Source organism: Carassius gibelio, chromosome A14 (assembly GCF_023724105.1).
Source record: "Carassius gibelio isolate Cgi1373 ecotype wild population from Czech Republic chromosome A14, carGib1.2-hapl.c, whole genome shotgun sequence".
Classification (NCBI taxonomy): domain Eukaryota; kingdom Metazoa; phylum Chordata; class Actinopteri; order Cypriniformes; family Cyprinidae; genus Carassius; species Carassius gibelio.
The window spans coordinates 7,180,355-7,207,880 of NC_068384.1; the positions used below are offsets into that span (position 1 = coordinate 7,180,355).

The window sequence follows — 27,526 nt, forward strand, 5'->3', positions numbered from 1 at the left end:
ACTGCTCCAGTCTCGCCCCTCTCCACTGAGAGAGCAACACAGAGAAGAATTAATAATGGGAAAGGTATTATTGAAGCGACCAGCACTTTAAATTTGCTTTCTGTGGCTGCGATGGACATCATAATGTTTGCATACAAAGATTTAAAGGTATAGTTCACTATTGTGACATATCAATCATGTATGAAGTACTTTCTACAGTGGAACACACACACAGTATACGTTTCTAAAAAGGATGCATTAAAATATTAATCTTTTAGCTGTATACTTCTTTGTATTGTATAAAATCTATCTTTTCTCTATGATATATCTTCTCCCTCCTCATTTTATTTGCCATATCACACTGATTTTATTATATTTTTCAGGAGCATTAATTTCAACAAGGTCAAGAAAGGGGCAAACTAAAAGATCCTAACATGGAAGTCCTAGGAAACCTATAAAAGCAGCAGTGCGGCTCTACACGGCTATTAATCATGAGGATGAACGGTGGTTTATTGCATAACCTCCTCCGCTGACTGATGGAGGGGATCGTTGTAGCTGAAATCTGTCCTTAGCACCCACACTTTTGATCATGTTTTACTTACATTTCAACATATTAGATCGTATTTCAAGCGACGACTGACATATGTAACAACATGATCGTGTGATGCTGCTTGTTTAAAAAATTTTTTTCATGAAATCACAGTTTTTTATTTTTTTTTATTTAACAAATTAATTGAAAGAATGATTCAGTGAATCTCTTGACAGCCACAACCGGGATAGCAATGTAAATTTCAGGAAAAGAAGCTTTGTGTTCATGCAAACTAATATTGCGATGAACGGCAAAATATTCAAAACCTGCCAAAATATTTTTGAATCGAATACTTCTCAACTTTAAGCACAGTGCAGTAATGTGTATGATTATGTGCATCTTAAACATGGCATCAAACATGCAACAAAAACTCAGTCAAACATGTTTAATGACACGGTTTACAAACCAATTGCAAATGTTTTCATGAAATATATTAATTAAATAACTTGAGAATAAACTTAGATTATAAAACAGACCCGGGATCAGTTAAATCCCATTAGACACTCATTCATGGCTTGCATTGGAATTTTGAAATGATTCAAATCCACTGTTCAAAACCGTTTGATGCAACAAAATCACATGAATGGCAACCACTGATTTGAAACAAAGGACTTGCAAATGTTTCGAAGCTTCGTGCAGCAGGGTTTTGAAAGTGTCAGAACTGTTTGGTGGAAGAGAATGAATAATTGCAATTAAAAATATATATAAGAAAAAAAAAAGGTATTTTATTTTATGTTGCATTGCATGTTCAAAACAAAAAATGCCTTTGGTGACAAACTCATGGTGGCGTTCTCCATGTTTTCTTTTTATTACTATTATTTTATTTTTTTGTTAATGTGACATGTGCTTTAATCAGAATATATGTAATTTAATATATGTAATATGCAAATCAATATTATAATATTTGAATGCAAACCTTTAGCGTACAAACCAAATTAATTCATTCAAACATAGAAAAGTAATACAAACCTGTATGAAAAGACCTGAAGCTGTTGTCTGTATCAATACTCTCAGCCAATCACATTCGAGGACTGAAACTAACTGTTGAGAAGATTAGGATGAAAAAAAAATAATAATAATTCATGATTCATAATTGTTTGTTTACATTGTGCTGAAAGTCATTTGTCAGGTTCCATTGTAACAACTAACATCTCTTTTTTTCCCAATGGTAAATGACGGTAAACACAAACAACAACACAGTGCTGTAAAAACAAGCCACAGTTTCTTCTGTAAATCACACCGCAACACAATCAAGAGAAAAGACAAACATAGCATCAATACAAGTCATTCTCATAAGCCACGTGAAACCACTGTGTTCATAAGAAGCTTTCTGGTTTTGTTTGTATACTACTCCGTGCATCCTCAAATGTGTGTACACACCCCAGAGAGGCACTGTTCAAGCATCACTCATTCTTGCACACTTGAGAGGGAAAGCGCGTAAGACATGCTGTCTTCACTCATCATCTCCACAGCTTCCTACCTGCTCTGCATTGTCCCTGAGAAAGAAAAAAAGCAGGACAGTCACTCCGGGACAGCTCTGAGGCCTGCAGTGATCATAAGCCGCTTAAACAGGTTTTCTCCCACCGGACACCATCATATGATCAGTGATTTTCTGATAATGAGGCCAGTCTTTGATGTCTCTAAGGGACAGGCTGCCCGTGGAAAAGACTCACTGCTGCATCTCTGAGGTGTCTCTGAGGGGACAAGAGCTGTTGTTCCCCTCGGCAGTGTCACTGGGAATGAAAGACAATAAAGAAGCAGTCAGGACTGATGTATATGTGGCATACGTGTGAGGGGAGCTAACAGGCCGTATGCTCTCGACACACAGAGCCATTAGATGCAAATGCACAGTGACACGACTCGCTCGCTGCAGGCGGCCGCGCTGGAAATAAAGGTCATTTTCAGGTGCAGAAGCCTGTGGTAGAGAACATATGCCACTTGTTCTGATGGAGACAGGGGCAACTGCAGTCGGGCGGCCAATCGCTCATGTTCCTCATGACGCGTGCTTGGAGAAAAAACAAGCTCTGTTGGGAAAACTAAAGATATTAGCCACGCTTTCTCAAATCCCCCTCTGTCTTTCAAAACGGCGGGTCTTTGTAATGAAAATGGTGGATGGCCACTTATCTACACAAGACAGGAGCTGAAGGTAAACCACACACAATGTTACATACAGTATATACAGTGGCCTTCAGAATTATAGGCAAAGATGAGACGAAAAGGCAAGAAAACTGTCAGCTTGATGTTAAGCTGTAATTAAGAGTAGTCTTACGTCTCAGACCCGCTGAAATGGTTTGACAAGTGTGGTTTTCTTTCCAGTGTTGATGTATTTCCTATTGAAACAAAGTGGGATGGATTAAAGTCGTAGTAGTATAATTTTATTTAATGCCATGTGCATCTGAGGTTTTTTCCATGGCAAGAACTCAATTACAAAAAATTCAAATAAATACAATAAAAACCAAGCAAACAAACAAACTTAAGTTAAAATTAACACATGATAAAAATTCGAAAGCTTTTTAACGTAAGATCTTACTAATTAAGAGCTTAAGTGAACTGACTTCATAAAAGAGCTTTCTACTTGAATTAAAACCAGGTAAGTCTATTAATTTTAAATTAAATTAAATTAATGCATTAAGCAGACGCTTTTATCCAAAGCAACTTACAGTGCATTCAGGCTATCAATTTTTACCTATCATGTGTTCCCGGGGAATCGAACCAACATCCTTGCGCTTGCTTGCTTTCTAGCGCAGTGCTCTACCAGTTGAGCTACAGGAACACTATATTTTAGTCCATTTTGTTTGAAATACCTTCATTGCCAAGCTGTCAACCTTTAAAAACCACTTCACACCCGAAAGTAACGTTTAAAAGACTGCCATTAGATACTTTCAAACCAAGAGTGAGATGCCAAACTAAAGTGTCTATTATCGTAAATATGTACAACTTGCATTCACTAAACATCTCTAGAACATTGATCACAACTTGATTCTGTCAAGAGATGAGAGAAAATAGACAGAAAACTCGATATGTGATGACACATGAAGATAAATGCCATCATGGACTGCACTTGGAGATTTTAGGCCACACACACACACACCATCTTTGTCTGGATTTATTGCACTGATCGAAAACAGATCTCCAAATCCACACAGAGAAATTGTCCACTGACCCTGTGGATGAAGCTTTTGATTTGGCCATCCAGGTCCCCTGACCTAAACCCACCCAAAACCTGTGGGTCGACAACCTGAAAAAGCCCAAAGGATCAGCAAAGAGAAATGGTCTGTAAGTGTGTCGTCTCATATCATATCATCCAGCTTTACAGGAACAGATGAATGGTTTAATGTCAGCATGAAGGACACACTAAAGAGATGTAAATGACTCAAGTATTCTTATTTTGTTATTGCACTAAAGAGTATGAACATTTCTTAGGTGTCATTGTGCTTTAATTATATTGATGAAACACAGCCACACTTTTTAGTATTTCTTACAATTCAGTTGTCAAAGTAAATATTTATTTATAACTATGTTAAAGCTGCGGTAGGTAACTTTTGACGCTCTAGCGGTTAATAAACAGAACTGATTGCGTCTTGCGGAAGAACATCGTAGCCGGAACTACTTCTCTCTGTTTATGTCTATGAAGAATCACAAAGGTACTGGGTTACTCCGTCGCGGTATCCCCGAAGCAATCTAAAATAGTCCAAATATAAACACTTATTATAGGTGCACCCTAGTGATCCAGGACAAGCCAAAAACACGGTTTGGAAAAGCGATTCATGGTGTACTCGCTTATTATATACATTTTTCTACATTTTGAACACAAACAAAGTTACGGACCGCAGCTCTGATTGGTTGATTTCTTACCGGGAGCGGTGTGTAACTGCAAATGGCAATAGGACACTGGGAGGAGCCAGAGGAGCTTGATTTTTTCACAGATTATCTGTCTCATATTCTACTGTCAGGACATAATGACAGGTTTAATAAATATGTAAAAAATATTTTTTTTTTTACAAAAGTTCCCTACTGCAGCTTTAAGGAGGAGAGAAGGTCAAATTGATTATTAAATTGAATATATATATATATATATATATATATATGACAACAAACTGTTAGAAGAAAGGGATCAATGGGGTTCTTTACTCAACTACAAAGAACCTTTTATGCTAAAAAGGTTCTATAATGACAAGAAAGAACCCTTTTGGCACAAAGGGTTCATATCTTGAATTTTGTGATCATTCACACACATTCATAAATGCATTTGAATACACCGAATAATGCAGTGAAAGAACGCACTCAAAATGCACACGCGCACTAGTATGACTTCATCATGTAACTTTACATTAGCCTTGATGTGTGCACTTTTTAGGCACGATTTGTTTAGTTTTTGAATATACTTGATACTGTTGAAAGGCACATCATTAAATAAAAAAATATGAGTTCACATTTCACACCTAAACAAGCGTGGAAAACGTAATTAGAACTAGCTACTTAATTAGTTAAAAATGCCTATCCATATACAGCCAGATACGCGATCCCCAAACTGATTCAAATGATTCGTGATCCCGCTCCAACTCCCAAACTGGAGTCAGATGACTCAAATGATTCGCGATCCCGCTACGAACTCCTGAATTTATTCAAATGATTCGCGATCCCCAAATTGACTCAAATGATTCGCGATCCCCAAATTGACTCAAATGATTCGCGATCCCGCTACGAACTCCCGAATTTATTCAAATGATTCGCGATCCCCAAATTGACTCAAATGATTCGCGATCCCGCTACGAACTCCCGAACTTATTCAAATCATTCGCGATCCCCAAATTGACTCAAATGATTCGCGATCCCCAAATTGACTCAAATGATTCGCGATCCCCAAATTGACTCAAATGATTCGCGATCCTGCTACGAACGAACTCCCGAACTTATTCAAATGATTCGCGATCCCCAAACTGACTCAAATGATTCGCGATCCCGCTCCGAACTCCCGAACTGACTCAAATGATTCGCGATCCCCAAATTGACTCAAATGATTCGCGATCCCGCTACGAACGAACTCCCGAACTTATTCAAATGATTCGCGATCCCCAAATTGACTCAAATGATTCGCGATCCCGCTCCGAACTCCCGAACTGACTCAAATGATTCGCGATCCCCAAATTGACTCAAATGATTCGCGATCCCGCTACGAACTCCCGAACTTATTCAAATGATTCGCGATCCCCAAATTGACTCAAATGATTCGCGATCCCGCTACGAACTCCCGAACTGACTCAAATGATTCGCGATCCCCAAATTGACTCAAATGATTCGCGATCCCGCTACGAACTCCCGAACTGACTCAAATGATTTGCGATCCCAATACACATAATGCTATAAAAGTGTGCACATCGAGAGAAATAAACAGCAGATGTTCATGTTAACATTGAGCAAACGCTGCTAATACACATACATTTGTTAATAAAGTAAATAAAACGAAAACATGAATGTTTTAATGCTACTGAATAAAAATAAACGATCCACTCAAAAGTCTCTGCTCATCATGACAGGACCTGGATCAGTGAACTGCGTCTCGGGCCGATGACGTCACTTCCATGAAGGCATGTTGTAAACGCCCCCGTCCGTTGACTCCGCCCCCACGTCAAAACAGTGCCACAAAGAGAGACGTGCAGAAAAGTGAAGCGCAAAGGAAAAATGGTATGGCAAGCTCAAACTAGATTGACACGCAAAATAAATTAGTAGATATGACCATGGAAAATATGTATTGCAAAATCATTGCTTTCGCGCCGTTTCATTTGTTTAGCAATTCTTAATTTTTGTTTGCAAAAAGCAAATGTATTTTCCTCAATACTTTAAATAAAATTTTTTAAATTTGTTTTTGTTTTTATTACTTTTGTATATTTTAAAAAAGGTAAATCTTTATGATTTATTAAAATAAAAAGTCACATGCACGGATTTTTCTGGGCTAAGCCCCGGATCTCCACTCACCCTAGAACCACCCCTATATATATATATATGTTTTAAGCTATTCTGTTATTGTATTCATTTCAGTTAAACTGTAAATATCATTGATGTCTGATAATAATAACTCATTAATAACTGTATTAAGGAAGAGGGATGTCACAAACTTAAATTCACATTCTTTACAGCCATTAACTTACTCTAGAGATTCTGTCAAAGTATAATTATTATGTGAATGCTGATTATCTCATCTGGTAGCTAAAAATATACATTTATTAAGAAGAAAACTAAAATAGCTACGGCATTGCAGAGTCAATAGTTAGAGTTTTATTATTGTTTAACATGCACTTCATAAATTGTTCCTCAGCTTTCTCAATCTTCTCTGTTTTTGTAAGTCTAATTTTTTTCTTCCTCTGTCTTTGGAACAGGACCACTGTCTTCACGTATTTCCTTATGAATCATTGACTCAAATGATTTGTTCAAAAACAGCAAAACATAAAGAACACCACTGTGTTACCCTGAGACGATGTTCTGCTTCGTTGTTGAAACATAAAAACAAAATGTGGTAAATGCTTTTGGACTTTCATGATGTGTTTTTGTTTTAATGTGACATACTGCATTAAGTCAGCTTGCATATCATTAAAAGAATGATTACACTATTATCACAGACAATAAATCTGTCACACCCCTATTTTGAGTATTAATAAGTTAAATAATCAGTTCAGTCTGTCTGTGAAAGATGCACAGAATGCACAGAATCATTCTGTATAACTGTTCATGAAGACTGTCACACCATTAATGTTTTTTTCATGTCAATTATTGTAATCCATTTCAGATAAACGCACATTAAAGTGAAACAAACTGTTCGCTCATCTCAGTCAGACTGCCTAATTTGCTCGTTTTTGTCCAGAAAATGTGCACGCTGTTAATCAGCCAGTCTGTGATTGCAGATGTGCAGATGCTGTATAAACGGTTTTCTCTGGCCCAGGCTTTGACAGATTCTCTGTTCATCACACAAGGGCTCAAGGACACTGACTCTCTCAGGTAATCACGGTCTCCTCTGACCCTCCTCTTGCTGTGTTGCAGATTTTACATGCCAGAATACCTCAGTCTCCTTACTGTCCAATTACAGTCCGAGTTTCACCTTAACCCTACTGAATGCCTTCATCCTTCATTCACACACAGCTAATTTATTGAGCTTCCCTTAATTAAAGCTCTAAGTTAGTGCAGTTATAAAAATAGCACTCTTTTGAAGGCAGATTATCTCCCTTTATCTGGTTTTATTGATTTTATGCCATCTCAGTCAGTGTTTCTATAATTAAATCCATAACTATGACTATCCAATTTAAAGGATGAATGCTAGGTGGTTTTAAAAACCAGTTCAAGCCTGAATGGTGACTTGTATTATAATGCCATAAATAAATAAATAAATAAATATTCAGTAATGCTGCACAGTATTCTAAATAATTTAAATAACTACATTTCTGCATTACTAGTTAATTCTAGAGTAATCTTAACTGCGTACTGTTGAGTGCTGGCTCAACACAAGCACTGTTCTTCATTATTATTCATGATCAATATGCAAAAACATCTGATATGCTGAAACCAGTGAGCTTCAGGCCCCAGAACACTACAGTAACTTCATCACAAGATAAATTCATGCATATCAAACCCAGAACATGCAGCACTGCTATCATTCATGAAGTCCAGCAAGCTCGATCACGATACTGACTCTCTTGAAATGATCCCTAGATGCTGGCTACTGCCAAGAAAACTAACTGGAAGGGAAGTAAGAGGTGAAAAAGAAAAAGGACACTTCGGCATGCTGAGGAAACTGAGTGAGAGAGGCAGACACCAGCAAGTTCATTTAATTTCACTGAGCAATGCATTGACTCTGAATCACAATGGGGAAGCCGGCAGACCGCTGAGAATGCAATCTTCACTATAGAAAGCCAATGCTGTTTACAGAGAGATGATATGCATCTGGCTGAAGAGATGCTAATGACAGAGAAACTAGCTCAAATAAGTCACATAGATAAAGATATCTCAATTAATTGTTTAGTAAACATTTTTTTTTAGTCTGGTGGAATATGATTCTTTGTGCTAAGCCTTGAAAAGCTGAAGCTTTTACTAGACTAGGATCCTGCCGGACAGGTTTTCTTAGAACTATAAACACATTTGTTCTGTTTTTCGACATTCTATCTCGGCTGATTGATTCTGACAGTGCAAACGTACTGCTGCTATTGAACCTCAACAAAATGAATTTTCAGCGCAGTGTGATATCTTCAATGTATTCATTCAGTTTGAAGCACATTGGCTCATGACCTCCTTATGGCAAACTCTGATACGCTCTAAACTGGCAGCTCGCCCATCTCTCCCACCACATTTTAAGAATAAAGAATTCTGACAGATTTGTGTTGGTTGGGATGAGAGAGACCCTCTGCTAAGTTATTTCATGTGTCTGATGCCGGCAGGTGCAAAACACTTTTTTTTGTGTGCAAAACTCAAACATATCAAGGCAAAATGTATTGCAGTTCTTGACAGTAATACAACAACTTGTAATGTATATATATATATCGTTCATTTTCATACAAAGGATCAACGAACCTTTGTTCATAAAGGTAGAGAATATAATTACTTTGGATATTTAAATATGTCCTCAGAGTAGTTTACTGTTTGTTTCTGGGCAGGTTATGGAAGCAGTCGCAGCATATTTCACCTAAGAGTGAAACACTGGGCGGTGGTTTTAGCCTTTTTTACAAAGGTTTAGAGGATTTAAGTTGATCTGTACACATTATTTAATATCTAAAAGTAAAGTAAAAAATGTGTCAACCCATTAGATGGTTTAAACCAACCCATTACGCTGGGTTAAATAAACAAGCCAATTTTCTGGGTAAAACTAACCCAACATTTGTTCTGTCCTATATTTACTACAAGTGGTAACTGATTTCATGTAATCTGGTTTACAGTAACCAGATTCCAAAAATTACATACTTGTAATTAAGATTATTGCATTTTAAAGATTATTCTATTTAAATCAATGTGATGAGTTAGGTCAAAAGTAACCTAAAAGTAATCAAAAGTAGTCTGGTTATATTACCTGTAATGTTTAATGTAAAGGATTATGTTATTAACTACAATTTGGAATCAGTAACACATTACAATTTTTAAGTAATTTACCAAGCACTGGTTATGACCTCAAAACCCCTTTATCACATTTTAATGTTTTGATCACATTATCAGCTACATATGTATGGCTTTTCTGATGTAGTAAATGTGCTCTTCTTTTGAATTTTTATTTGGGAGTTCACTTTCAGGAGCTGACGGTGCCAAAATAGTAAACAAAATGTTCTAAATATTAAACCCTCTAAATTACCTATCCAAAAAAATAAAAAATAAAAAATAAAATTCTCTAACCTAACTTCAAACTATTAACTAGAAAGACTAAAAGATGGCGTCTGACTCCTTAATCTTCCAAAATTTTTAACAATATTCACAATGAATATTTAAAAAGAAACATCAAGTTCAGAGGGATATCCAAAATCAAAATCGTACAACAGGCAAGGGTCGAGTAAGCCAGGACCGTTACAAAACAACAGATATCCAAACAATCTCTCTCTTATTATACATCTGGCGTAAATCAGCACAAGCACAGCACAAACTGAATGGTTCACAAAAGGAAATGCTGTCATCTCTTTTAAGGCAGAGAAATCAAATCAGAGGACAACAGCAATGAATCTGCAGGAACCAATCAGCAGCAACCTGGGCAGACACACACAAACCAACAAACCAAACACAAAGAAACTATAGGGTCATAACATGTGTGATTTCAAGAGCTTCGGTATGAGTCCTACAAAACACAGTTATAACAAAAAAAGTCAAAGACTTGTAGAAGCAGTATTAAATGGCATAGTTGTTTCAGCAAATGCATTTAATCTCACTTTAATTTTTTTCACACTAAGGCTGTCCCTGAATAAAGATTTTTCTAATTGACTAGTGGTTGAGTAGACCAGTATTAAACCAGTGCACACATAAAGCACCAGCAAAAGTAATGACTATGAATATGTCAGAAAAAAAATAGCAAGGAGATATCTGAATTATTTATTAAAAACCATATCGTTACTCCCTATAATATATCAGGTGCTCCGACACGCAGAAGTGGTGTCTGATTCATGAACGAACTGAGTCTTTTCAAAATAAACTTTTACATCAGATCGCGAATCGCAATGATCCGATTGCAGCTGTTCTGGAGTCGACCACTCACTGATTCAAATGAACCGTTTAGTGTGAGTCTACAGAAGTAAGAACCGTGAGATCTTATGAGTGCGTGCGTCTGATGTTGCTAAAAGTAAGTTATTAATGTCGGAATTTAGGATTAATTATTGTACTAACTGAAAATCATATTTTTTATTATTTATTTTATATATTTTATTTTGATAATTTAGAATTATTACTGAAATACAACCTTTTTTTGTTTCAAACAGTTCATTGAACAATAATAAATGAAGTACCTGAAGCTGACAATTAAGTAAATGTATAATAATTAGCAAAGATGATTAATTTAGCGCGTGTGAGGGGCGGAGACGCGCCGCGAAGCATCAGATGAGCGTGAGGACCAAACACAGCAGAGCGGTAGGAAACTTCACTCCTCTTATTATTTCTCTTTTACTATAGCGATTTATTTTTAGATACGTGATCTGAGTCTTTCATAGAGTTGTAGAGTTAGAGTTATTAGAGAAATAGAATTATTTTTTACATTCTTTGGTCGAAGTTTTCAGGTCGGCAATTCGGAGCCTGTTCGCGACTCGGTTGATTCAGATCGGCACTTCGGAGCCTGTTTGAGATTTTTTTTTAATTCAGATCTCGAAGCAGGAAGTGTTTGTCAAACAGTTAATTGGTGATAAATGAATATTTGGACTTGAGGCTTTTTTTTTAGACGAGTAACGTTAGACAGACATGAATGTTTATTCAGAATGGTACTGAAAATAAGTAAATATTGTAGCTGATGCTAAATGTCTAGCAGGCTTGCTGGTGCTAACTTGAGGTAATTTTTATAAATAATGTCCAAAAATTTTTATTCAACCACCTATATATATTATATATATATATATATATATATATATATATATATATATATATATATATATTTTAGGGGTGTAACGATACGCGTATTCGTATTGAACCGTTCGGTACGACGCTTTCGGTTCGGTACGCGGTACGCATTATGTATACCGAACGGTTCGTTGGACTAATTCATTATATTAAAAAAAAAAAAAAAAAAAAAAAAAAAAAGAGAAATATAATGATATGCGTTCAACAAGGTAGCCCAATAACCCAAACGACGTAACAGGCAACGCCCCTGACACTCCCGAAGAAGAAAAAAACACCATCTTATATGTTTATGTTAGGGTACTCAGCAGGCGCTCGCTCACTCAGTACGCGCTGAAGGCTCGTTGCAAAATAGCCAATGTGTTTAACAGACTAGAAATGAGAAGATCCTCCAATAACCAACAGGTCTGGTGTTTGGGTGCACTTTGGATTCCCTTTAAGCTATAATGGTGATGGCAAGAGAGTGGTGGATAAAAAAACAACGGTATGTCGCATCTGCAACATGACAGGGTACACCAGCGGGAATACAAAAAAAAAAAAAAAAAAAACACCAGCGGGAATACTTGAAACATGTCAACTCATTTACGCTGACATCACCTTATTGTGTCAGTATCTGGGAAAAGACGAAAAAAATGAGAAACAAGCACGCAACAAACTATCCCTGCAGCATTTAGACACCGGTATTATAGCTTACAGGGAATCCAAAGTGCACCCAAACACCAGACCTGTTGGTTATTTTAGGATCTTATATTTCTGGTCTGTTAAATGCATTAGACATTTTGCAACGAGCCTTCAGCGCGTGCTGAGTGAGCGAGCGCCTTAGGGGCCGTTCACATATCGCGCCTAAAAACGCATGGAAAACGCTAAGCGCGTCTTTCTCCTCCTTTCCAAAGCGCTCGGGCAGAAGCGCTCATGAGGCGTCTGTCTTTGCTAAGCAACAATGACGTGCTCTCTCCATGAGACGCGGAAATTTCAGCGAATGATAAATGGATTTGCAGCTCTAAAAATCGCTTGCAGTAGCTCTGCTACTAAATTTATTTCAAAATTGCAATCCATATACAACTATGATCAGCTGTTCCTTCATCTTGGCTGAGTTTTCAACGTTGTTACGGGAAAGGATGAAGCTGATTGGTTAGTTCTTGTCACATGACCCGCGGTGCGCTTGCGGCATTCTGAAAAGTTGAGATGTTTTTACATTTTGCTGTATCTAAAACGTACCGAACCGAACCGTGACATCAGTGTATCGTATCGAACCGAACCGTGAATTTTGTGAACCGTTACACCCCTAATATATATATATATATATATATATATATATAGATAGATAGATAGATAGATATAGATATATAGATAACATCTGGGGAGAAAAGTAAGGATGTGATGTTCAGAACATGGTAACTACAGTAATTATCAAAGAGGGGAAGAGATGCACCCCGTTTGGCCAGGGGGGGTTTTACACCACAGACAAGGTTTGAGAAGGAAAAAAATCATTAAGAAAATATAATTATATTTTCCTTAAGATGTTCTTCCTAACTTCAGGCCTTATTATCTTGTCATATATAACTGTGGTGTTCTGTAAAACCACAAACTTTAAAACACTTTGTTCTTACTGGTGAAGATCAGATGGTCATCTCTGTTTTCTCTCAGGTACATCACAGTGTAAGCTTCACAGTGAATTACTCTCATCAGCGTAGTCCATATCAACAACAAAAATATAACTTTACTCCATATAGTGGTTATTTTGGAAAAAATCCCAGGTATTTTGAGCAGTAGGATTATAAAAAAAATGTGTTAATATAAAATTAAATTAGCCTATATAAAATTGCAAACATCTATCTTTCAGTACTTTTTTACTTAAGTACATACAAAATTAAGTACTTTTGTACTTTCACTTGAGTAAAATTGAAAAAGGAGTACTTTTACTTTTACTGGAGTAATATTTTATTATTCGTATCTGTACTTTTACTCAAGTACTTGATTGGTGTACTACGTCCACCACTGGTGTTTTCTGAGTCAGCATCGGATGCATAGAAGCAGCTAACGATGCTGACTCACATCTCCAGAGAACAGTGACCGACATTTGCAGAAATGCACCTTTCTGTCAGATTACATAATGGGACTATATTTGTTTTCAGATTTGTTTTCTATAGAAATATTTCTGAGGAGATGACAGAAATCGCATCCCGTTTGTTTTCTTTATTTTACAAAAAAGCACAACTTTTTGTTGATATCATAGACCCTTTAAAGTTTCAAATTATGTCTTACTCTTTGCAGCATGAACACAAATGACAGCATATTTTATGTTGTTTCTGTTATCAGGAATAAAATGCCGTTGATTGCGTATCTAGTTTCTATAGTATCTAGTTTAACAATACAGCGAGTGGCTGTTTAGAGTTGCTACAACTTTCATTTTTCAATTTCAAATGACAGGCTATATTTGAGATCAGTGAATGACATACTGCAATTACCCCAAGGACCAGCCGTTAATGATCTGCCCATTACAGATACTGACTTTTGACTAACTGACTAAAAAAAAAGGTCTCCTAAGCCTCTTCTTGTCAACTAATGTTTAGCCGACTATTAAGGGGCAGACTTAGTTCACACTATAGTTTAGGTTTAGGTTGGGGTTAAGAGTAGGTGTTATGTTATTTTCAAATGAGTTAGAGCATTATCTGTTTAGCACCCACGGACATTAGGGTTAGGGTTAGGTTAGGACATTTCTCTTCGCGAAACATGCAAGAAGCGGCATAAAGGAATTTTTCAGAAATGTCATCACAGAGAAGTTTTTCCAACGAGCCTGGTTTGGATTAATAATGGACCCCACTCCAAGCTGGCATTCGGCAAAAGCAGCAATCAGTTGAAAACCAAATGTACATATTTATTTCACAAAAAAAAAAAAAAAAGGTTTTCAAATCAAAATAGTTTTGTAGTTAAATATTAAAGAGCATTGTTAGCAAACAGCCAGTTTCTATTTATGTGATGAATTACTTCCATTCTGAACCCGGAAAACTTCAGGTGCAACAAATAATAAGTCATTGTGCAGCTCCACGTGTTTCTGCCACACGCTCCATTTGCCTGGAAAATCCTCCCTGACCAAAGGTATCCTGAAATAATGTCCTTAAATCTGCTTGTTACTCAAGAGAGTCCAGTTGGAGGCAAGTTGGAAATGTCTCATAACTCTTAAAAGAAAGTGGATCACTTGCTCCCTTTTGGACTAGCACTTCCAAGTCGGAGCAGGCTTTTTGGCATTAATTAATTATGATTTCGCTCTCAATTGGGAATCCATCCTTGCCTTCTGTATGTGTGACCCTTTCCACGTGAACATGAGACACCTCTGCTTACACTATGGGCCTTATTTTACTGTCAATCAAAAGTTTTATGAAGAATCTCACAAGTTTCTCTATGAATATCTCCCCCTGTTGTCAGGGAGGGTCTACTGCTTAACCCAAGTTCTCCAAACACTCTTAATCAATAACAAGCATGTATCATTGTGGTAAACACCGAGAGCCCTGAAGCGCAGTTAGCTACAGAGACTGTCAAAGTTTATGTTTCAACATTCAGACTACAATGCACATCCGGCTCAAAACACTGCATATATAGGTATGTGTTTGCCATTAGCAAGGTGAAAAAAAACAATTGCTAGCCCTTATCTATTGTTTGTCTGGTTTACTTTCCTTCACGGTTGCATAGAGATGTAGACATTTAAAGCCCAAATTATGTTATATCACCATTTGTTTTACACAGATTGGTGTCAGGTTCAGAAATGAAGTTTTATGGGCAATTATTTGTATGATTACTAATCACAATGGTGTTTTAAAACACCAAGTGATTGCTTTTGTTTACCATTCATTAAATGCAGACAGAGGCGGTAGTTCTAAAACATTTCGGACAAAACTAAATACGGGCGACAAATAATCCCGAGCTTGTCCACTTACATTCATGTTTGAAAATTCTCATAAATAATAATGTTAAAGCATAAGGTTGAATGCATTCTAACGGCAGCGAAGGACCGCCCACTTGCCTGTCAATCAAGCACCGAGCTAAAACAAGACTTATGTGAAGCTTATGTGCAGTTATGTGCAATGTCTGAGAGAAACATTTCGGAAAGAATAGACTAATTTACCCAAAAATGAACATTTTCTGAAAATGTTTTCGCCATCAGGCCATTTGTTTCTTCATCAGATTTGGAGAAATGTAGTAACACATTACTTTCTCAGCAATGGATGCTCTGCAGTGAATGGGTGCCGTCAGAATGAGAGTCCAAACAGCTGATAAAAACATCACAATAATCCACAAGTAATCCACACAACTCCGGTCAAACTACTAATGTCTTGTGAAGCCAAAGGCTGTGTGTTTGCAAGAATCGAAGAAACAAATGAAGAATGAACATGTTTTGAAACTCATCTACTTCTTCAAATGGCCTGGGGGCGAGTACATTTTCAACAAATTTTAATTTTTTAGACACTTAGAATTATACAAGCCTTTGTTATTGCATCTTTAAGACTTTCGATGCAAATTGTTCACATATAGATTAGAATGGACTGCAGTGTTTACAGCTTGTGGGTTTGTGGTCAGATCCAATTTAGGGTAATTTAACTTCAAAAAATTCAGTTTTTCATGATATGAGCTTTTCATTTAAAATGTAATTAGGAAACAATTATTAGTTAATGGCTCAGTCAAGAAGCCATGACAGAATACAAGTCCCACTTACGCTGCCAGAGAGGACATTAATTACCACAAGACTGCTGCAATTCAGCATTTATTAGGAGAAGAAAAAAGCAGCTATAGATTTATTACATGGCTAATTGCAGCGACACTCACACCAATTACAGATGAATTACTCCTCATCACACACACAGCAACACAATAAGGCCTTGAGTATGACTGCAGAGGAACAACAATTTGCTCCTAATCCTGAAAGAGGCACTTGTCAGGCTCCTCACTGGACTTATGTCCATCAAAAAACAAATACATACATTTACATTTCTTCATTTAGCAGATCCTTTATCCAAAGAGACACACCATTATTAGTGCCTGTGAGAGGAATACACAAAGTTATTACAAAAAAATTAAACCATGTTCACACTAATAAACCACTTTACCCAATAATGTGATAAAAACACACCATGCCATTTGTATACAACCCTCAAGTCAACAGAGACGTCCTCTTTTGAGATCGATCTATCATCACGGTTAGCTCTGATACAAGAAATAAGACAAATGCAATGAGCTCAGCATGAATAATAATAAATAGACACAACTATGTTATAACACAGGACAGGTTAAAATGCAAACATTTGCACATATTTATGTATAAATTGCATGTGATGCACATATTTGCTTTGGTGGTCATAAATCAAGCAGCAGTGAGGACGGTAACAGCACATTACATCTCATACGATATTCATAGCCCAGCTCTCATTAGCATAATTTCCCTTTGAGAAAATTTCAGGATTTGTTTCTCCTTGACATTTAGTAATTTGTGAAATATTACCAAATTATAAGACTGGTGAACGTTTGTTGTAAGGTAAAGACACCATCTGGATTGGAGGTTTTAAATGAAGAGATGTCAAAGCCAGAACAAGAATATGAACAGATGCAGAGAAATCTACATAAAACCACAGAATAATGACTATAGCTCGTTTAGAAATGCAAAGCAGACAGATAACACAACAAATCAAGGCTGCATTTTCTTCAGCTGGGCTCTGTGGAAGAAAATATGTAAATATCTCAAAATATGTAAACAAAAGTAGTGTGATTTGTAGATTTAAACATGCATTTTAATTTATATTTTTCTGTCTGGATTATATGGAAGCCTGTTTCTGCCAGTGAATAAAAAATGAAAACCGTAATTGCGACTTTTTTAGAATTATGTAATATAAACTTCACAATTTCAAGTTATAAAATCAGAATTTCAAGGTATTAAGGTCACAGTTCTGAGATATAAACGAGAAAATGTAACTTTTTTTTCTCAGGACTGAAAGTTTAGGTATCACTATTTTGAATTTACAACACACAGTTGCATTTTATAAAGTCAAAATTGTAATAAAATAATTTAATCCCCTCATAATTTACAGGTTTATATCTCACACTTCTGAGTAAAGATGTCAGAATATATGGAAGCATATGGGTAGCAATATTCAATTTGGAATGTAATATGCAAAATGACAATGCAATATGTAAAATGGCAATCCATTTCTTTATTTACATTTACATTTTCCAATACATTTGTGCAACGTTTGGTGCAAGATAAAAATGAAAATTAAATTACATAATTTCACACACTAGTTTTAATTTGTAAAATGAATACTAATTTTAATGCTTTATAAGTTGCAAAATTAAAATGAAAATGTATTACAGAAATGATTAGATGTGTAACACGTTCAAGCAAAAACTGTGGCAAAATTATCATTCAAATGCTATTTTTCTTAATTGCATTAACACTCACAGTCAAGACACTTACGATTGCATTTTCATAGTCAAAATTAATTTGACATGAACTAAGAGAAAAATGAACCAAGAGAAAACATTACCGTCTCCAGCCGCAAGAGGGCGCTCTGTGCTGCTCAGTTCTCCTTTAGCCTACACGGAAAACAAAGCGCCCTCTCGCGGCTGGAGACGGTAACGTTTTCTCTTGGTTCTTGGTTCTAAATAAATGCGACTTATAGTCCGAAAAATACGGTATGTAATTTAGTTTTCAATTTGCACCAAGCTTTGCACAAATGTATTGGAAAATGTAAACGTAAATACAGAAATGCATTGCCATTTTACATATTGCATTGTCATTTTGCATATTACATTCCAAATTAAATATTGCTACCCATATGAATCCATAAGAATAGCGAGATATAAACTTGCAATCGCAAATTCTAGTCACAATTGCGAGTTTAAATCTCACAACTCTTAAATCTCACAACAAGCTTAAGTTGCAGAAATGATTGCATGATTGTGTATCGATGCAGAAATATAAATCGTATTATTGCACCGGAACAGCTTCATGCAAAAAGATAGATATATATTACTGTACATCCATCTGTATTTGCACACATACAGTACAATAAGCGATATATACTAGAAAGCAAATCTTAACTGCATGATTTTTTATTTTTTGTAAAATGTGACTGTATTATTGCTAAGCAAGTTGAAAACTATACTTTATCTGTATAGTATGCTCTCATAGAGTGATTTATAGGCTACTAATAGCAAATCTCAACTGCATGAAGGCTTGTATCTTCACAAAATGTAAACTATATTTCCTCATAGCTCTATAATGATTTCTGTAAACAGTGAGCATTATGAAAAGCACTATACAGATACATTTGAATTGACTTTACATGTAAAATCAGTTCAAGCTTTTAAAATCTCGAATAGGATTTTGTCGCATTATGTAGAATCACCTCTTTGGCCCCATATGGGAATATGGCTCTAGACATCAAAAATGTGTTTGTAAAGAAAGAAATGGATGTGTGTGTTCATGTGAGGAGCTTCAAGAGGGAGACAGCAGGAGAAACCGGGTCTGACAGTATCTTCTGAGCTCTAAGACCTGAGGAGGTTAACAGAGCAGCTATCAATAACCAACACATGATTAACCCTTCACCCACATTCACAGTCCACAAGACATTCTGGATTCACAATGCATTCATTATATTAAACCATCATCAGTCTGCATACAAGTTAACAGGAGCAGACTGATTAAATCCGGCTGATTACACCCCAGAATTAGCCATTCAGAGCACAATCAGTAAAAAAAAAAAAACGCAATCAAGATTGTAATCATGGCTTATTTTTAAATATGCAAAGAAAGGGTATTCTGCTATGATGACAAAGATGAAGAAAGGTGACACAGTGGTCAAATGATTAATCACTTATTTATAGATGGATTGGGGAGCTAATAATGAAAATGTTCCTTTATTTAAGCATTATTTCTATTTTTAGCAGTATATTTTGAAGTGGAATCAGTCCTGGATCACTGAGGAAGATAAATCATGACCAATGGAAAAAAGCACTGCTAAACTACTTAACTAAGAACTACTAGTTATTTAAGACAGGATGATAAATGGCACAGTTTTATTTTATTGCATTTAATACATTAATAAAAGTTGATTATTTTTTTATGTATGAACTTTTGAAGCATTGCATATACAATTATATAATATATTAACATTAATAACATTGTTTTACATAATATTTACATAATTTGTGTATATATACGTTTTGGTGCAAAATAAAAATGAAAATAAAAATGTCATAATTTTCATTTCCCATTTCACACACTAGTTTTAATTTGTAAAATGAATACTAATTTTAATGCTTTATAAGTTGCAAAATTAAAATGAAACTGTATTACAGAAATGATTAGATGTGTAACACGTTCAAGCAAAAACTGTGGAAAAAGTATCATTCAAATGCTATTTTTCTTAACTGAGGAAGATAAAACCTAACCAATGGAAAAAGCACTGCTTAACTACTTAAGATTTATTAGTTCTTTAAGACAAGATAATAAATGGCACAGATTTATTTTATTGCATTTAATAAATTATTAATAAAAGTTGATTATTTTTTTATGTATGAACTTTTGAAGCATTGCATATACATTTATATAATATATTAACATTAATAACATTGTTTTACATAATATTTACATAATTTGTATAATATATATATATATATATATATATATATATATATATATATATATATATATATATATATATATATATATATATATTTATTTATATTTATTTATTTATTTATTTATTTATTTTTAATTAGTTTCTTTCACTTGCCTGTCTACTTTATGTAATATTAAACTGTAACAATAAAACTTCATTCACAAAAAAAAAAAAAAAAATCATATGGGACTTTCCATTATTATGCTTGTATACATAAATGCTTCAGAGGCGGTCAATAAATTTCTAAATGTTCATAAACATACAAACATATAGATGTAAACACTACACATGAACACCTATGAATGCTAGTGAGAATGCAAGCTGAATACATTTTCCTAAATGACTAAGATTCAATCCTGTAAAGAATCCACTTGACCCTTACGTTGAATGTAGACGCTTCTGTGGAGGAATACTCTCAGAAAGGCTAATTCACTACAATTTCATTGTGTTTCGTCAAAGCCAGTGATTACAATGCTGGAAATCTTATTGTAACGAGCACAATAGCCTCAGTAAAATGTCAAGATCCTCATCTTAGCATGAACAATGGCTGTGCACAGCTGATGTTCCTCTATTAACTGAACCCTTTGCTTTCACATCACTAACACTCGTGCGGGTCTCCCTAACAATTACACCAGGTCTTCACAGGTCACTCAAACCGTCGCATTGCGCACCAAAGCGGTCTCTTCTAATGGCATAACATTTAAAGCCTGCACCACAAACTTTCTCAGCACCATTTCCAGTCAACAACTTCTGTAAATAACAGTTTACCTATTGTTAGGTGCACTGAGAACTGCAACCACTCTTTAGCTAACTTTAGAGAATTTGCCTCAACTATTGTGATTACTTTGTCAACTTTGATTTGTACAATCAGTAAATTACAGATCTCATTCAGCAGGTTTTCAATTAGTGAGAATGCATTAAACCTTGCCATCATTTAACCCTATCATGGACCTTCAAGCCACTGTTGTCTGCTTATAAGGTGAAAAAGACATCTCAGTGTTGTTTGTCTCTGAATGAGAGAACACCTTGGAACATTATGGTGTTAAAAATTACAAATAAAATGTAATCTATGCATTTAGCTGATGCTAGGGATGCACGATATTGGATTTTGGCCGATATTCGATATGCCGATATTTTCAAAATAATTTTGGCCGATACCGATACATATAAACATTTTCGCCTGATATATTTAAACTTTAATTTTACTGAAGAGAAATCCATGTATCTCTTCTGTACTGATTCTACCATAAATGTATTATTTTACAAATGTAGACAGACATTCACACCTGAAAAACAGGTCAATTATTTCACTTGGAGAATATCGGTTTGGCTCATCGGCAGAAATATTCATATCGGCCGATACCGATGATGGTCATTTTAAGCTTTTATCGGCCTATACCGATGTTGTGCCGATATTATCGTGCATCCCTAGCTGACGCTTTTGTCCAAAGCAACTTAGTGTTAAAATTTTTTACCTAACATTAACACTAGTGTTTACTGCATAAGAAACATCTCACATCTTTCTTTACTGAAGTAGCTGTTTATTATAAACGCTAGTATGTCTGCATAGTGTTTCTCTTAAAATATTAATGCATTCTGAACTCATCTGAACACTATCTTTATACTATTTGTTACCACATATTCAACTTTTTTTCTAATTAAAAACATTTGACTTTCTCTGAAGTTTAACTTACAACAAACAAGATGTTAATGTTGAGTGAGTTACATTTTAGACACAATACTGTCTGTTTTTGTTGTTTTTGCCAACAAAAATAGTTTATATACTTAACATTTGTGCTTCTCATAGAAACACTGCAGTGTTTTGTCCCTGAATACACCTGTTTTTGAACAAATCATTTGAATCAATGATTCAATGATCCATTTATAAAGATAGATGTTATCTTTTGTTTTGGTGCAAATTACTTAAACGCTAAACTGGCAATAATTCAAGCCAATGGGACACTAGACGACTGTGATTCATAGTATTGCATTAATAGAAACAAAGTTTTAGACTTGGCTTGAGGTGAGATACACAGGTGATGTCCTCATTACACATTCGGTTCACATGGAGACATCTGATCCTTGATTTTCAGATTCTCCTATAACATATACCCGGTCTTGCTCTCGCATAATTCCCTGGGAACTGAATCAGTTTTGTTTGTTGGTACAGTACCACTTAGTCCCTAGTGATGCTTCTTTTTGTACCCCCTGGGTTTGTTCTCCCAAAGGGATGCGTCTTTGACAGGCTCAGCAATTCACTCTTCCCACATAAGAGAAACATTCTTAGGTTTTCTATTTTTTTGGCACTGAGGGGACAAAAATGAGCAGTGCAGCTGTCAGAAAGCTTCATGAATGCATGTCTGGCCTGCTTCCTGTGTGTAATGTCTTTCAAGCAGCAGGTGTAACAGACAAGCAGATCTGTTTAACACTTAAACAGAAGAATCTCTCATTAAACAGGAGGGAAAGATGTATTAGTGTAAGCGCTGCTCGGGGAAAACTTGACATCCTTCTTGCCTTTAATCTATTCGATCTCTTTTGAAGTCAAACACGTCAAAATGCTCCTGTCTGATGTTGCAGAACTACTCAAATGTCTAGGTACAGGACAAAAGGTTTGAAGGTAGAATGCAAGAAAGTTAGAAATTGTTTTCTTTACCATGTCTCACCAGTTTTCCAGTGATATAAAATAAAGCGATATGCTACTAAACACAGTAAGCATTATTTTTAATGTTTCTTTTAAGTTTGACATGCTAAATATGAAAATCACATTGCTTTTGTGTATCATATTAAAGTGCTCACGAAAACGACAAAATATGTTTACAACTCATACACGCTAATCTGTTATTACTCATGCATAAAAATCACATCAACACCTTAACAAACAATTAGCAAAAGTGAGTCACTTAAAACTACAGAAGCGTTTACTAAATGTTTTTTTTTTTCCACAATGCAGCTAAACAGATCTCATGAGAAAATGCAACTATTTTACGAATTTGGTGAATCGGCGGCAAATTTGTATGAATTCTGATCCACAAGCAAACATATGACTTTTAGGGAAAAAAGATACATTGAAGGTCCATTCCTAACAGTCAGTAGGGTGTTAGTAGATTGTAAAAAAAAAAAAATAAAAAAAAAAAATAAGTATTTTTCGTACAAGTCGCATCAGTCCAAAAATACGTCATGAGGAAAAAAAAACAAGTCGCACTGGACTATAAGTCGCATTTATTTAGAACCAAGAACCAAGAGAAAACATTACCGTCTACAGCCGCTAGGGGGCGCTCTGTCTTCAGTGTAGACTACAGGAGAACTGAGCAGCAAAGAGCGCCCTCTGGCGGCTGGAGACGGTAATGTTTTCTCTTGGTTCATGTCAAATTAATTTTGATAATAAGTCGCACCTGATTATAAGTCGCAGGACCAGCCAAACTATGAAAAAAAGTGTGACTTATAGTCCGGAAAATGCGGTATATCCTTCCATGATGTTTTCCATGGTCTGTGAGTCAGACATCATTTCACGGAGGACATGGAGGCTTCCTGAGAACGTGAAGAAAATGGATTTGGCTGGTGTGAGACATGCAGACGCCGATGACACAAGTGTGTGTATATACGGTAACACTCTCTGAGATTGATGTCAGAGCGTCATTACAGAGTGTTGGCAGGCAATGAAGAGGAATTTGTCTAGTGGACCTAATCTATCGACTGATGCTCTGAAGCTGGCATTATCGCTGTCTGAGAGCCGCCACCGCCGCTAGGATCTTATCAACAGCAGCCAATTATAAAGGAAGAGGTGAGCTGCAATAAGGAAACGTCAGGATCTCACTAACCTCCAGCTCATCTTGTCTGTCGTCAGGAGCCACGTATGACAGCACACGCTCCTCGCTCATCATCATCATCAGCACACCAACAGAGAGGGGAAAGAGCAAAGCTTCCTGGAACATCATGCTCCCCTGACAATTATCTGCTACACTGAAAAATGTATGAATGTCATTGCATTAGATAACAGAAGGTCAAACCAAGCCGCATGCATTTTACAGAAATGCATCACAAGCACACTTCAAGCAAAAGATTCCACATAAATAAATGTGTTCGGTTTAAAAAGGAAAGTTCACACACACACACACACACACACACATACACACAAAGAATAAGGTGATACATTTTCTCACCTTCAAGTCATTTCAAGCCCGGAGAGAGTTTCCAAAAGGCATTGTTAGCCAGCTGTGGTCACACTGTGGTCAACAATGTTTAGACATAAGATGTATTTTTTTTGTGTGTGCGTGTTTCCTAAAAAATATAGATCAAATAGCATTAAAACCTTGTTTTATGTGGCTGAAACTACCGTTCCAAAACTTCGTTAGAAGTGTATTTTCCTGTTACTGTGACAAGGATTTTAATTGTCACAATAAGCAAACTAGTACAAACATGCAGTACATTATCACACATTTTATTTGATTACATAGTAATCTCTAGATTTCAGCATGTCCCCGATAAGCATAGTTTTTGAAGAGTATGCATGTGCATCCATGCGTAAGGGAACCCTGGACTATGAAATAAGAGAAAACCTGCAATGAATCAAACAAAACAAAGCAAAACTACAGAACAAATATCGTGGAGTAGAATTTTTTCTTTTTGAGAGCACTATCAATCAAAAACAGCAACAACGACAACATCTCTGCATCACTGTAACACACACACACACACACACACACACACACACACACACACACACACACACACGGAAGTAAATAAATAACTCAAATCAAACTGACCAATTCAGAACACCGAGTCTCATTAAAACAGGAAGAGATGACTAACTGATAATAAAATGTAAGTAAATTTGCTAGTAAATTTCAGAGTTATTTACATATAAATGGCAAGTAATACATTGGCTTAAATGTGACATGCTAGAATGGAATAGTATTTTGAATCTCTTGTCAAGACTGTTTCAGCAAAGCTGATTGGATAAACAGATCAGAGGTTAAAGCAAACAAGTAGATTCTGTACCAGCAATAACTGGTAAAGAGCTAGATTTAGCTGGTGCATCTCACTATCCCAGAACATTTTCTGGTGACTGTCTGTTTGATTTCTGTCAGGCAGAAGCGTGGAGGGAAGGAGGTGGAAATGACAGGGCAGGAGCTCATTATAATGCCCGGCGTGACAGCCACTGTGAGGTGCGGGTCAGTGACAATGCATGACAAAGCCCTGACAGAGAGAGATGGGACACCCCAGCATGCACTGCACTCGCTTTTGCAGGAGGAGACTCATATCAGACGACAACAGCTATTCAGAAATCAACTAAAGAGTTCGACCTCCGAGTCTGTGGTCATCAGTTCAGCTGCTGAAATTTACTCCGGAGCAGAAGGCTGATAGAGAAAGAGCGATGGCAATAACAGCTAATAGCTCCAGGTCCTGTCCCGGATGTCTGGATCCCAGAAGAATCATGACCCAGCAAGTATTTCACATCCAACTTTAATCCGGGAAAGCAATAACGGCCACACACTCACAAACAACAACACCATATTCACTAAAGTCCATTAAGCTCAGAAATCACAGTTATCGTAATACTGAAAGACTATTTTATCATATTAGTTACATTGCAATTGTGCTGGCTGTGGATATATTACAGCTTTATGTAGAAAGTAGGGGGATATAGCACTATTGATGTAATGACACGGACCGTTTCACTGGTTACATACTTGTTCATGAATATAGCACACGATTATCGCCAATGTTTGACACCTCGTGACTAAACAAAGGGCACCAATGTGAGAAAAATCCAGAGCTAATGGCTACCAAAAATGCCAAAATCAAACCTACACACTTCAAGTGAGGGATGAGTCAGTCATGATGCTGAAGTTGCCCTCTTTATGATGCCAAATGAAATTTCATTAAAGGTTCGCTGAGGACTTTCAGAAGTTCTGCACTCAATTACACTCTATATGCCACCTCCTGCGCAACCTACTTTTCCAATTACCTTCACAATCAACACCAGAGGTTGGACTTGGAGGTTTATTTCCACCCCCAGTGCAGCTGGGCAAGCTCGTGTTTCCTAAAAAACCTGGCTAAAATAATTCTACTTCCTATGTAAGTTAGTGTTTTAAAGGTTTACAATAGCAGCCAATGTGTATCTTGCAGTGGGAGTGTCTAGCTATATTTGGTAAAGTTACATAAAGTTTCACATTGCTGACAGATCCCTATTAAAAACTACCAAACGTGTGAACATTTTGCAGTCACATCAGCTATTTAAAAGAAAAATAGATGCATAGTCATGAGTCAACGCTAATGTATCGACTAACAACTAAATACACAAATAAGATCAAATCGGGGCTGAAAGCCAGTTTCCCATATTGTTTGTTCATTTGAATGGAGCATAAAATGCAATACGTGTGCTGTACTGTATACTGGAGGATGGCTATTGCAAAAGCACTAGAGAATTGCATTGATTCTGCATTAATTAAACCATCAATACAATGTGGTCCTTAAGAAAACGAGTATCACAAATACTATTCGTTTTAAAGTCTTAACTCTGAATATTAAAATGTGCAATGTATCCTGTTCGACACAGTTCGTGCTATGGACATGAATAATACCTAAAAGAAAATGCAGCATACTGAGGAGTTGTTATAGATGGTTGTAGGGGTGTGTGATAATGACAAAAAAAAATAATAAAAAAATAAAATAAACGTACATCTCTATATTGTCTGGAATTGTGTCGATAATGATAATTAGGTGAGGTGGCACAGAATCTGCATCTGACTGTTCAATGCAGGAGATTAATGCATTTAAGATAGTTACAAATGCATATTAAAATTTTTAATTTAAAACAATTGTTGAATACCGATATTTGTAAGGATTTTGGGGGAAAAGGGAAAATATACTTTAAATACAAACCTAAAATCGGCAGTAGGTTGGCGGCAAATCACTGCACGAATGAGTCATTGAGTCATTCATTCAACCGATTCATTCAAACTGCTGATTGATTCGGTAACAAAACACGGTTGTGCATTGCTCAGAGACGCAAAACAGTTCTGCTGCTTTGTTCGAAACTATTTTTATTGTCGAAATGCAGCAAAAACAAGAACTGTAGTTTCTTAAAATGTAAGTCACATAATAATTGCTTCTTGTTTATTGAGCTGGTCATTAAATCAATATCGCATTTGCAATCATGTTGGTTTTTGGAGAACAAAATTCACTCTTGTGATATTAACTACATCAGACGATATAAATTTTAAAG

General features: G+C 36.1%; 1 protein-coding gene across 2 annotated transcripts in view; it reads right to left on the reverse strand.

Annotated features, from left to right (window-relative positions):
* Positions 1–27,526, reverse strand: part of LOC128027371 (ecto-NOX disulfide-thiol exchanger 2) — a 255,254-nt gene that overhangs the window by 219,127 nt on the left and 8,601 nt on the right. The window contains exons 2-3 of one of the 2 annotated variants that reach the window (XM_052614932.1): positions 2,838–2,898; positions 2,049–2,301 (exon numbers count right to left, since the gene is read on the reverse strand). The exons of the other annotated variant lie outside the window; for it this stretch is intronic. The gene's annotated coding sequence lies outside the window, so the exon portion shown is untranslated. The remainder of the gene's footprint in view (positions 1–2,048; positions 2,302–2,837; positions 2,899–27,526) is intronic. 2 annotated transcript variants of the gene reach the window in all.